This window comes from Equus quagga, chromosome 3, assembly GCF_021613505.1.
Source record: "Equus quagga isolate Etosha38 chromosome 3, UCLA_HA_Equagga_1.0, whole genome shotgun sequence".
In the NCBI taxonomy this organism is placed as follows: Eukaryota; Metazoa; Chordata; class Mammalia; order Perissodactyla; family Equidae; genus Equus; species Equus quagga.
The window spans coordinates 45,154,029-45,167,188 of record NC_060269.1 but is presented as its reverse complement, the minus strand read 5'-3'; the positions used below and the strand labels follow the sequence as shown (position 1 = coordinate 45,167,188).

At 39.8% G+C, this 13,160-nt stretch overlaps 1 protein-coding gene across 1 annotated transcript in view; it reads right to left on the bottom strand.

The window, feature by feature from the left end:
- The window catches only part of FNIP2 (folliculin interacting protein 2), a 135,844-nt gene extending 122,690 nt beyond the window's left edge, over positions 1 to 13,154 (bottom strand). The window contains exon 1 of the mRNA XM_046656037.1: positions 13,049 to 13,154. The gene's annotated coding sequence lies outside the window, so the exon portion shown is untranslated. The remainder of the gene's footprint in view (positions 1 to 13,048) is intronic.
- Between the last annotated feature and the right edge of the window lie 6 nt (positions 13,155 to 13,160).

Genomic DNA, 13,160 nt, shown 5'->3' with positions numbered 1-13,160 from the left:
ATGCTACATGCATTTATTCAATGGAATACTAGGCAACTATCAACAAAATGCAGAACAGTGTGTATGGCAACTACTATTTTGTGTGAATGAAATAAAACGTTTTTTTCTTCTATTTGCATAGAACATTTTGGGAAGGGTATAAAAGAAACTGGTATAACAATGGTAGCCTTTGGGAAGAGAAATTAGGGGTGTGAAATGAGAGGCTTATAATTCAACGTATATCATTTTATATTGTTTGATTTTTTAACCAGGGGTATTTGTGCATTTAAAAATTAATAATCTTGAACAAAATCAAATCATAATTTAATTTACAAAGAATTTTTCAAGAACATATGGCACTAAGCAGTGTAAAGCATCCCACCGCAGGGAACACGTACCAGTGTTCGTAGGGTGTTCATGGATACTTAAAAAGAACCAAGTGGTTACCAGGGGTCCTCCTTCACCCTCTGGGCGGAGACAGAAGTTCCTGCTACCTCCCTCTGTCCTAGCAACTAACTTACTCAATGTACCATTCTAAAGCAAACAGTCATTGCCTGATATGCCTGGGGAAAGTGTTTACTCAGAGTTCACTTTCTCACACAGTGTAGGCCATCATTTACGATATGTTAGTCTGGCTATACTCTTCTTAAAGAACGTGTCAGATTCATAAACCTATTTTTAAGTTAGTTTTTCAAATGGAAAAATCATACACAGAAAACAGAGATGATTCCATCTTTTTTCTAAAGTACTTCATGTAATATGCAAACACAGTCTCTCCAGGGTTCAGAATACCAACATTGGTTTTATAATTAAGTGCGCTCTATCTTAAATTTGAAAAAACCAATTAGCTAATTTCATTCTATAATGTGTTTCAGTTTTACTAAGCCACACAAAAATTCAAATGAACCTGAAAAGTATAGAACAGAGTTTTACATTTATCAACACACAGCTGATAATTTCAGAGGTTCACAGATATTTTCTGAATTAAATACTTTTTCAACAAGTTGCTTTCAACAGTTGTGGGATTTTATAACTGGGTCTCAGATATATTGCTTAAGTGTCTTTTTCAGTTTTGTTTTGTTTTGTTTCCTTTGAGGAGGGGGCAGCTCCCTTTAGAGTATTTACTCTATGATCTTGATAGCAGAAAAACAATTCACTAATATTAACGGGAAAAGGAAAGTGAGTTGTCTATAATAAGGGTCCTTTAAAAAATGTCACAATATATGCAAAAAACATCAAGAAAGGCAGTTCTCCCACAAAAGATCCTGAACAGGCAAAGTAATCTCGAGAAAAAAGAAGAAAGCCAAGGGATCATGCTCCCTGATTTCAAACTATGCTACAGTAATCAAAACTGTATGGTACTGGCAGAAAAGCAGATACACAGATCAATGAAACAGAACTGAGAGCCCAAAAATAACCTCATACATACATGGCCAACAAATTTATGACAAAGAAGTCAAAAACATACAATGGAGAAAGGAAAGTCTCTTCAATAAATGGTGTTGGGAAAACCAGAAGGCACATGCAAAAGAATGAAAGTAGACCACTATCTTACACCACACACAAAAATTAACTCAAATGGATTAAAGACTTGAATGTAAGACCTGAAACCATAAAATACATAGAAGAAAACATAAGCAAGAAGCTCCTTGACATTGATCTTAGTGATGTTTTTGTGGATTTGACTCCAACGTCAAGGGAAATAAAAGTAAAAATAAACAAATAGGGGACAGCCCTCATGATCTAGTGGTTAAAGTTCGGCAGCTCACCACTTTGGTGGCCGGAGTTCGTTTCCTGGTTGCGGAACCATACCATCTGTCTATCAGTTGCCATGCTGTGGTGGCAGTCCACATAGAAGTACTGAAGGGCTTAGAACTAGGATAGACAACCATGCACTAGGGGGTTTGGGGGAGGGGAAAAAAAAGAGGAAGACTGGCAACAGACGTTAGCTCAGGACAAATCCTTCCCTGCAAAAACAAAAAATGACAACAATGAAAAAAACTGGGGGGCTGGCCCTGTGGCCAAGTGGTTAAGTTTGCATGCTCCACTTCAGTGGCCCAGGGTTTGCCAGTTCAGATCCTGGGCGTGGACCTACACAACACTCATCAAGCCATGTTGCGGTGGCATCCCACACAGAAGAACTACAAGGACCTACACGTAGCATATAAAACTATGTACTGGGGCTTTGGAGAGAAAAAAACAAAGAAAAAAAGAGGAAGACTGGCAACTGATGTTAGCTCAGGGTCAATCTTCCTTACCAAAAAAAGTATACTTACTAAAAAAAAAAAGGACTCCACCAAACTAAAAAGCTTCTGCATAGCAAAGGAAACCATCAACAAAACAAAAAAGCAACCTACCAAATGGGAGAAGAATTTGCAAACCATATATCTGATAAGGAGTTAATATCCAAAATATATAAAGAACTTATACAACTCAACAACAAAAAACCAAACAACCCAATTAAAAAAATGGGCAGAGGATGTGAACATTTTTCCAAAGAATACATATAGATAGCCAACAGGCACATGAAAAGATGTTCAAATCACTACCCAGGAAATGCAAATCAAAACCACAGTGAGATATCACTTCACACCTATTAGAATGGCTACTATCAAAAAGATAAGAAGAGTTGAAGAAGATGTGGAGAAAAGGGAACCCTCACACACTGTTGATGGGAAGGTAAAGTAGTGTAGCCACTATAGAAAACAGTATGGAGATTCCTCAAAAAATTAAGAATAGAACTACCTTATGATCCAGCTATTCCACTTCTGGGTATTTATCCGAAGAACACGGAAACACTAATTTGAAAAGATATATGCACCTCTATGTTCACTGCAACATTATTTACAATAGCTAAGATATGGAAACAACCTAAGTGTTCACTGACAGATTAATGAATGAAGAAGATGTAGTATGTATACAGTCATGTGCTGCATAATGACATTTCTGTCAATGATAGACTGCATATACAATGGCGGTCCCATAAGATTAGTACCATATAGCCTAGGTGTGTAGGAGACTATACCATCTATGTTTGTGTAAGTACACACTATAATATTTGCACAACAAAATCACCTAACAATGCATTTCTCAGAACTATCCCTGTTGTTAAGCAATATCTGACTATACAACAGAATACTACTCAGCCTTAAAAAAGATGCAACCTTGCTGTTTTCAACAACATGGATGTACCTTGAAGGTATTAAGCTAAGTCAGATGGAGACAAACATCATATGATTTTACTCATATGTGAAATATAAGACAAACAATACAAATGAACAAACAAAACAAAAACAAACTTAGAGATACAGACCACAGACTGGCGGTTACTAGAGGGGGAGGGGTTGGGAAAGGCGCGAAAGAGGTAAAGGGGGCCAGTTGTATGGTGACAGATGGAAACTAGACTTTTGGTAGTAAGTGGGCTGTAGCATACGCCAACGTCAAATTATAATGCTGCACATCTGAAAGAAAAATAAAATAAATTGGGAGATCAATGGTGGGGGAAAACAAAAGAAAGGCAGTTCTCTACTAAAAATCATTAATATTTCAAAAGATAAGATTCTGGAATAACAGAGAACTTTTAAGAATCATCAGTTTTCAAAACTCAAATTCATTCATTCCTTCATTCCACAAGTATTTATTAAACACAACTTCCTGCCAAACATTGCATTAGCACGACAGACATAATGGCAGGGCTAGGAGTTAGAAGAACCCCCAACCCAAGCTCTAACCACAACATGTACATTTTCTTGTTTCATTCAATTACTTTCAAATATATACTTTAAAGTGGCACCAAGTTTAAAAGATATTCTTGTTACTTCTTTTCACTCATATTTTATAAAGGACCTTGAGTAAATGAGGATAATTAAGAACTAAATGATAACAAGCAAACTAAATTTTTTCCCACAATTCCGAAAGTTTCAACTGTAAAACAGAAAAAAGATTTCCTGAATACGCCACAGAGAAAGAGTTGGCAGTCCGAGGTATTTATAAGGTGTTAAAGGCAGAACTGATTAGACTGGTGATTTTGTTGCTTCTTCCTAACACATCCTAAATCAACACCTGTTTCATCTCTTGAGGAATGTGCAGGTTAACATCTAACTAGGTTTCAACTTGTGAAGAAATGGAGTTGCCATGACAACGGAATGAAAAAGTTTAGTTAGAATCTAATAAAATGCAAACATCTACTCAATTCCGTTCAACTGATACACATGCACTTGTAAGCAAATTCTAGTTTTCTGTTTGTTAAACTGTCAAAGTAAAAGTTAATCTGTTCTATAAAAGTTTCATGGATAAAACATTAAACACACATACACCCTTTTGTCAGAGTAGGCTACAAATAAATACAATTAAACAATAACTGGGGCCGGCCCTGTGACCAAGTGGTTAAGGTCGCACATTCTGCTTCGGGGGCCAGGGGTTCACCGGTTCAGATACTGGGCATGCACATACATACCATTCATCAAGCCATGCTGTGGCGGCATCCCACATAGAAGAGTTAGAATGACTTACAACTAGGATATACAACTATGTACTGGGGCTTTAGGGCAGGGGGGGAAAAAAAAGAGGAAGATTGGCAACAGATGTTAGCTCAGGGCTAATCTTCCTCACCAAAAAACAAAACAAAACTATGGTGTATGGGGCCCGCCCAGTGGTGCAGCAGCTAAGTGTGCATATTCTGCTTCGGCGGCCTGGGGTTCACTGGTTCGAATCCTGGGTGCGGACACAGCACTGCTTGGCAAGCCATGCTGTAGTAGGCATCCCACATGTAAAGCAGAAGAAGATGGGCACGGACGTTAGCTCAGGGCCAGTCTTCCTCAGCAAAAAGAGGAGGATTGGCAGCAGATTGTTAGCTCAGGGCTAATCTTCCTCAAAAAAAAAAAATTAAAAAATTAAAATTAAAAAGAACTATGGTGTAATAAGATCCCAGGTGATTTGCGTCACATTAAAAAGTTTTAAAAAACCAAAACAAAACAATAACTGATTGACCATTATATCCCGGCAATGCTGCATTTAGTATTAGAAGGTCTCAAGTACACCTAAATCAAGGAAAAGCAGACACCTCTAAAGTTAGAATATTTCTTAAGTTGTATTAAATTGTCAAGTAAATTCATGTACGTGTTTAATTTCTACTGAAATCTATTATACAATGTAACCTAGGGTATATTCAAATAAGTGGGCTATCAATTTTCCTAGAAAAATACTTCCATTATAAACATACAGAGTCTAGGTTGTTCACATAGGCTACCTGATTAAATTATTAACTTCCAACAGGCAACTATGCTTCCTGGGAACTAGACTGAGGTCCCTACCAGATCTGTAGGCTCTCAATCTGTTCCCCTCTGCTTTGGGGGGATGAATTCCTACTGTCTCAGTGCCCACTCACACTTAGACACCCTGCATGAACTGGTTGCCCTTTTCAATTAGACATCAGTGGATAGTCAAACGCCAATGATCACTTATTTAAAAATGTATTACATCAAGTACAAAAATGCTCTTATTTATTATTAAAAAGTCAGGTGTAGGGATAAAATCATCTTTATAAAGCAATGCACGTATCTCTTTATAACACTGCTGGGCACGAATTCTAGTGCACAATCTACAAATTAAGCAAGATTACAGGGACAAATGACTAGAGAAATATTCTAAATATATACAGAAATGAAAGGCATACAGTTAAAGAGAGAGGAATATGATAATCGGGGATCCAGACTCAGGCTAATACTAAAATCTCATGTAACAGAAAGAACATTCTGCTATACAATACTTATCCACAACTTTACAGCATAAATGGCTGCATTTATTGCACTTAATATATTGTACTATTTTGGCACAAACAAAAAGTGCAATAAGAAAAAAAATATGTAGCATGATGTGTGAGAAGGCACATTGTCCTTTTCAGAAGTCCATTATAAAGGCAGCTGGACAGATTCTGGCTGAACACAAGTGGGATGCCAGCCCATCTCCTTCCAGCCCCATCCCACCCTCCCATTCAAGTACTGGTTACAGAAGTGCCTGTGTGGCCCTGAGAAGTGAGTCATGGATGTTCCATTTACAGATGGGGTGGGGCTGAGGGAAATCACTATTACATGCCCAGTTAGCTGGAAAAGTCCATCCTGTTTTGCCTCTTTTACATAATAATCATTTTTCAAAAACCTGAGATAAAGAACGCTCAGTAAGTAGGAATTTACCAAATATTTCAGCACTCTTACATGCAAAGGGAAAGACTGACTTTTACAGCCAAGGACATGATCTCATAGTGCAGGCCCAACAATTCACACTAGGCAAGGGATTTGTACAATCAGGATAAAACATTTGTTCCTTTTCACCCACACCAAGAAAAACAGTGGCTGGAGAAATGAGCACGGTACCAGTTCCCAAATGAGATTCACCCACCAGGAGTTCAGCAGGGAGCCAAAGCATTTCACGAGCGCAAGGACAATCTTTTACAACTTCCTTTGCCAAGGACACACAACAGCAAAGTGGCTTCCTTTAGCTGAACTCACAAGCAAACCATGAGAAATACAACCTAAAGCCACAACAAAAACCAATGTTCTCTAGATCTACACTCTGTGCATTAAAAGACCACATGCCCAGCCCATGTCTCAATACCACCTACCAAGTCAAATGACAATGTGTAACGTGACCAATTCATATTTCAGAACTTAAAATCATAAAACATGTCTTAGCTTCAAAAACATCGAATCCAAACCCTTTAACTTATCCAAGTTACCCCAAACTCTAAACAGTTGTGTCACTTTGCTGTACATATTTTGGCACAAACAAAAAGTGCAATAAGAAAAAAAATACGTAGGATGATGTGTGAGAAGGCACACTGTCCTTTTCAGAAGTCCATTATACATATACTTTTCTATACATATTTCAAATAAATCCTAATTAGATCTCTCTCAGTCACCGGCTGGAGATCTGCACGCAGCGCCTGTCTGAGCTGAGCCCTGGTGAAGACTATACTGGGCTGAGCCTCTGGAGAAGCAGTGACCCTGCCCAACCAGTAAAAATTTTGCACAAATATATTGCCTACAATTATCAACCTCACCAATTAAATTGGCCTCCTAAGGTTCATAATGAACTTAGGTTTTAAGTACATTAACATTCATAGCATATTACTTTTAATAATTGGAACTATCAGTTATTTTAACAAAGAGGAAAAATTCTATAAAGAGTTTTTATTCAAATCAGGCTTCTCCACAAATGTTATCCTTACTCTCTCCCTGGCAGTGTAAAATACTCCAAAGACTATTTAACATTTAAATTATTTAAATCACAAAAGCAACAAAAATTCATAAGAGCAAAACTCAAGATACCAACAAATAATAAAACACAAGTGTCAAATAAAATATTCACCCACACTTTGGCAACCACTGTTAATATGCTGCTGTACAGTGCTGCTCTCTTCCACAATATCTAATCACACAATCTTTTTTGTGTGTGTGTGACGAAGATTGGCCCTGACCTAACATTCACTGCCAGTCTTCCTCATTTTGCTTGAGGAAGATTGTCCCTGAGCTAACATTTGTGCCAATCTTCCTCTATTTCGTATGTGGGATGCCACCACAACATGGCTTGATGAATGGTATGTAGGTCCATGCCTGGGATTGGAACCCACGAACCCCAGGCCACTGAAGCAGAGCACACGAACTTAACCACTGCACCACCAGGCCAGCCCCACACACTCATTTTTCAATATTATTCATAAAAATTTATATTTTACTTTTACTTTTTCTATTGAGAACAGCTTTCTCTCTGTGTGTATATATACATATACATGTGTGTGTATGTATGCATACATGTAAGAAAATATATATATAAATAAAAGAATGATTTGGCTGCTGCAGAGTATCATCTATGGTGTGGCTGCATTATTTTGCTTAACAAATTTCCCCCCTCAGCTAAATAAGATTTCATTTTTTCTAAGAAAAACTTGCATATAATTCTGAAAAACAAATACATCATATTCCTAAAAATATTTCTGAGCTCCCAGCCATCTCCTTCCAGGTCTGAGTTCTTGCCTGCTGAGTGTCTTTCACGCTCCCCTGAAAACTTAGAGTCTCTCTATCATCACTGACAACATCAAGGTAAAAAAAATAAGTAAATGAAAACATGTCACTTCAGTTCTTTTTTTCCTTTTTTTGAGGAAGATTAGCCCTGAGCTAACATCTGCTACCAATCTTTCTCTTTTTGCTGAGGAAGACTGGCCCTGAGCAATATCCATGCCCATCTTCCTCTATTTTATAGGTAGGACAATTGCCACAGCACACCTTTCCAAGTGGTGTGTAGGTCCACACCCGGAATCCAAACCGGTGAACCCTTGGCTGCCAAAGCAGAATGTGCAAACTTAACTGCTGTGCCACCAGGCCAGCCCCACTTTAGTTCTGTCTTAAGTCTCTCATCAACAGAAAGAAAATGGCGTCTGAAAAATGATTCCACTTTAGTAAAGCCTCAATATGAAGAATACTGAACTCCATGACTTAAAAGGCTCTTAGTAATACTTAAAATCATTCTGTGCTGCATTTTATTCTTTTCAAAAGATTTTCAGACTCATTATATTCCCTCCTCACCACAACCGTATTACATAGGACTGGTGCTGTCACTTTACAAATGACGAAACTCAGGACCAGAGAAATGAAAAGACTTGCTTGGTCTCATGTCGACATGGTGCAGAAGGCAGGTCTAAATCAACAGTCTTCTCAATTTGTCTTCCAAGTGCTTTTAGCAGAACCCACTGCATTAGATGGAAGAGTCCCTTCTTTCGCTCTGCCAAAAATGTCTAATAACCCCCTACAGCGTATGGCATGTTTCAGGAGAAGGAGATATGATGTAATGAGTGTGCCAATGAAGCCAAAACAGCAGGCAAGGGACCTCCAGGGAGACTTGCAAAGTAGTAAAAAGAAATCAAAACTGCTATTTATGTGTCACGTGTTACAGGCACTAAAAATATGAGGGTTGTGGAACTAAAGTGGGGTTTTTTTCCAGCAAACTCTCCACCCCACGTCAGAAAAATCTCATTAGAAATGATCGCATCCTGGGAGCTGGCAGTGGGAGGGGAGTAAGCACTTCTATGTAATCTCCCCTCTGTGTGCGGGAAACTAAGTCATCCTCCTGGCCCTCAGTCACACCAAGGATGAGAACAACGAGTTCTCGATGCTGTACTTAATGTAAAGATTTATTCTTTATCAGTGTTTGAATTATCTTATTATGGTTTCCAATACCATATGGTGTAGTTCGCTGCTCATTCATCTAGGTGTATAATCTGCTGTCTTTTAGATTGTAAACTCCAACAGGTGGGACCACTGGCGTCCTAGCTTGATTTGTACAGGTAGAGCACAAAGCCACAAGCACATGGGCATGAGATGCTATTTGATAATGATGATAAGTGGATTAATTATACTTATACTATCCCGGTAACAGATTACTTAAATTTGTTCTAACAGAACAATGTGGATTAGCACTAACTAGGCCATGTGGCAGTAGACAGGCAAGACTGAAGGGGTAGGAGTGAAGTCTACTTTTTCTAGCATTTACACAGCTAGCTATGAAGCAGCTGAAATGCTTTCCCCTACTCCTCATATCCCAGGTGATATATGTCTTACTCACTTCATCTGACTGGTCCAAAATAAAACTTGGCTAACCCATGACCTTTTTCACCTCCCTGTTGCATACACATTTTAGGTGAAAAGTGGTCCACTAATTTATCAGAGATATTAAAAAAAAAAATACCTTCAGGTAAAATTTCAAACTTGAACTAGATATGCAAGTCAGTGGGCATACCTCGGCTTTTAAAAATCCCTATGTGAACATGCCGACCTTAAATTCAAGATAAGCAAGAACCCAATTCTGCTTCTGACGTAAGCCACTAGACAAAAAATCATCTCTTTTCATTCTAATATATCCTTCTGGAACAAAGGGTTATTCAAATATACATTTATGTATCAATTAATTAAAAGTGAAAGCATTATGAAGACCAGCAAATAGAGAATCCTCTCAAATTTCAAGACAACAATGCAATTTCCTAACTTTAAGTAGAGCTTACACTTCACAACACCATAATCATACCATGCCCTAACTACTTCTCCTAAACTTGTGAATTCAATCTCTTTTGATTCTTTTTCTGTTTTTCTAGCAACCGTTTTCCTCAAAGCCAGGAAAAGGGCTTTCTGTCGAGATCCTAAACGAAATAACACTTAAGAAGGAATCTTGACTGTCCTGATCTTCGTTTTAGATGGAATACTGGAAAGCCTGAGATCTGAAAATGAGCTGTGATATAAGCTATTAATATTGGACAACACATTTCCTCTCTAATCAATTAGAGTATGTGAAGACCGGGGGAATGAGAGAACGGTTAGAAACCCAGAGAAGGGATGAGGAAGTGCACAAGAGTGAACAGAGTAACATCCAGGGCAAAACCTGATAACGGACAAACTTCCAAGAAGTGGAGAAAAGCTTAAAATAACTAGTAAAAGTCCATCACCAAGAGAGAGAAGATACAAATGGCTCGCACAAACTCCAAAGGAAAAAAACATACATGTAAAAAGTTGGATCTTATTTTTACTTAGATTTTCCCCAAAAAAAATATGGCAATATATGTTTACAAAACTGCCCCAAAAGTGTGCCTGAATGTTCAAGGGACCTTTGGTTCTCAAGACCTACAAGTTACATCCTGTATTTAAATCCACTAAAGAATACAAATTCACGTTAGCAACAGTCGAGTTTTAACCTAGGGGTTTTACCTTAACTTCTTGAAATTGATTCGAGAAAGTGGGCTCCTAAGGGCACCTAACCTGCTGTATGAGGCACCCACTTCCCCAAAAAGCACATGCCTTCTCTTACTGGGTAAAATCTGGATAAAAAGCAGCACAGGGTCACTATTTTGTAGGGCAAGAAAGGGAAATTTCTAGGAGACTTTTCCCAGCAGGGCTACACAGCATCTAAGAGTTAGGCTAGGCGAAGACAGCAGGGGGAAAGACTGGCTTGGGTGTCCTTTCTTGATGTGTTGTGTGCTGGCTGATTTGTCCCCATCTTCCTGGATCTTTACTGACATCTGCTACTTCACTTCTTTTCCCGTGGTGACCCCCACCAGGGACACGGCTAAAGGCCCTCATCAAGTGAAATGTTCAACTGAGATCTCCAATTCTCCCAAAGACATCTACCTCAAAAACTTGTAGAATATCCTAATGAGGTCAAGGAAAAAAAAAAAAAGTCCTTGGCACAATTTTGTGTTCTTCATCATACACCAATGGGAAGTCAGAACACTATACTGAAAATGTTCCCACAGAGCGGGAATCAATTTCCCTAATATGGCCAGGCCCTAAATATAGCCACAATTTTTTTTTTTGCTCAAAATACACTCAATTAAACTTGTGGATGGAGGAAATGGCGGTGGGCAGCTGGGCAGGAGCACAGGAAACAATGACAGTGTAACTCCACTATCTTCACCAGCAGTGAAATGGCCTTAAATGTCCTCGACAAGGGCTGCCAAAGTAAAGACACCTGTAACACACATGCCCTTTTCTCTCCAGGCTTTGTTCCCTTGATCGAGTCTGGGTTACTAGGAGAGAAGAGAAGAAATTACATACCCTAGGTCTAAAGTAATTCTACCATTCTGAGAAGGAACACAGCATCACTAGTACTCAAAAGAGTGAAAGGCATAGAATTCCCTACTCAAATTATAAGGATTCAGTTAGCCCAAAAGAAACATGAGAATTTAACTAGGGTAATTTAAGGTCCTCACAATTTACCTTCCAAATACCATCACACACACACACACCCCCCCACAAACACAGAATATTGGTATTTAATGTTCACAACTGCAGTGAGGAGCTGTGTATTTTAAATGAATGGAATTCAAGAAAAGCACAATCTAGAACATAAAACTTCATCCAAAATTTATTCAAAGTTCCAGTTGAAACTTTTAAGAGGTCTATTATACTGGTTCAAGTTTAATAACAAACTGTTCTTGCAAGACGTTCTGGCCAAAAAGCACCTAGCAGAGTGTCAGAGTTGGAAGTAGATGCTCAATAAAAAAAATTTGCTGCAAAAAACTGTTAAAGATAAATAAACGAACTTCTCGACCTAAGGGCGCTGAAAGGCAATAAACGACACTTTAAAGCATCTTTTAAAAGTTAGCCCTTGAAAGCAGAATAGCAAAGAGATTTTAAAGACTGGATCCTGTGGTCAATCTGCTTGGGTCAAAAATGCAGGCTCTCCCACGTGCAGCTGCGGATCTTGGGCAAGCTGTTTAGGTTCTCTGTGACTTTACGTTTCCTCATCTGTAAAATGGGAATTACAACAGCACCTACCTCACAGGGCTGTTAGAGAGATAAACGAGAGAAATCAACACAAAGTATTTAAGATCTTAAGTCCTCAACAGATGCTATTATTATTTCAAAGGTGTGTGTTCGGAAGGTCGGATCTATTAAATATATGCATAAGCTTTGCTATAATAAAATCTCAGCCATTTCATAGAAGCATTTTACTCCCCCTTTCCACACATCAGGCGGCATCAAGCTTCCAAATGATGTGGAAATTACAGACTTTCATTCATCCGTTTGAGAGCTTGTCATATACAGCAAGAAAGAAGGAAGGTGCCTTTTTCGTGACTGTTGCTCCTTCACAACTTCAAAATACTGTCACGTATACAGTAAGTTGGAGCTGCCCTCAAAATGACAGCTCACAGCTTTGCAGCGCCCGCAGAAGCGCCCGGGCGGCTCTGCCGGGAAGAGGTTCACCCCAATTCACCGCGACTCTCCCATCTCCACGGCGAAGCGAGCGCACGCCCGGGAACCCCAAGGAACACACGAGAACTCTTTGAAAGGAGGAAGGGACCCTGAGTAGCGGGGAGAGGGAGAGAGGCGGGGAGAAGCGGGGGAAGGGACCCTCCCGGTCACAGAGGCTCCGGAGCCACACTCGGATCGGGCGCGCCCAGGATGACCAGCCCCGGGACCGGGTGCCCGCGATGGGCTGCGACGTCCCGGCGGCCCACTCCCTTCCCCGGCGGCCCCCGAGGCCAACTCCGCTCCCGCGCCGCGCTCGCCCCTCGGCGCCCCCTCACCTAAAGGCGGGTCCTTCCTTCGGAGCCCTGCCCTGGGCGGACGCCGCCGCGGAGCCGCCGCCGCCGCCGCTGCCCTTTTTGTTGAAGAGCTTCTGGAGCAGGGTCGGGGCCA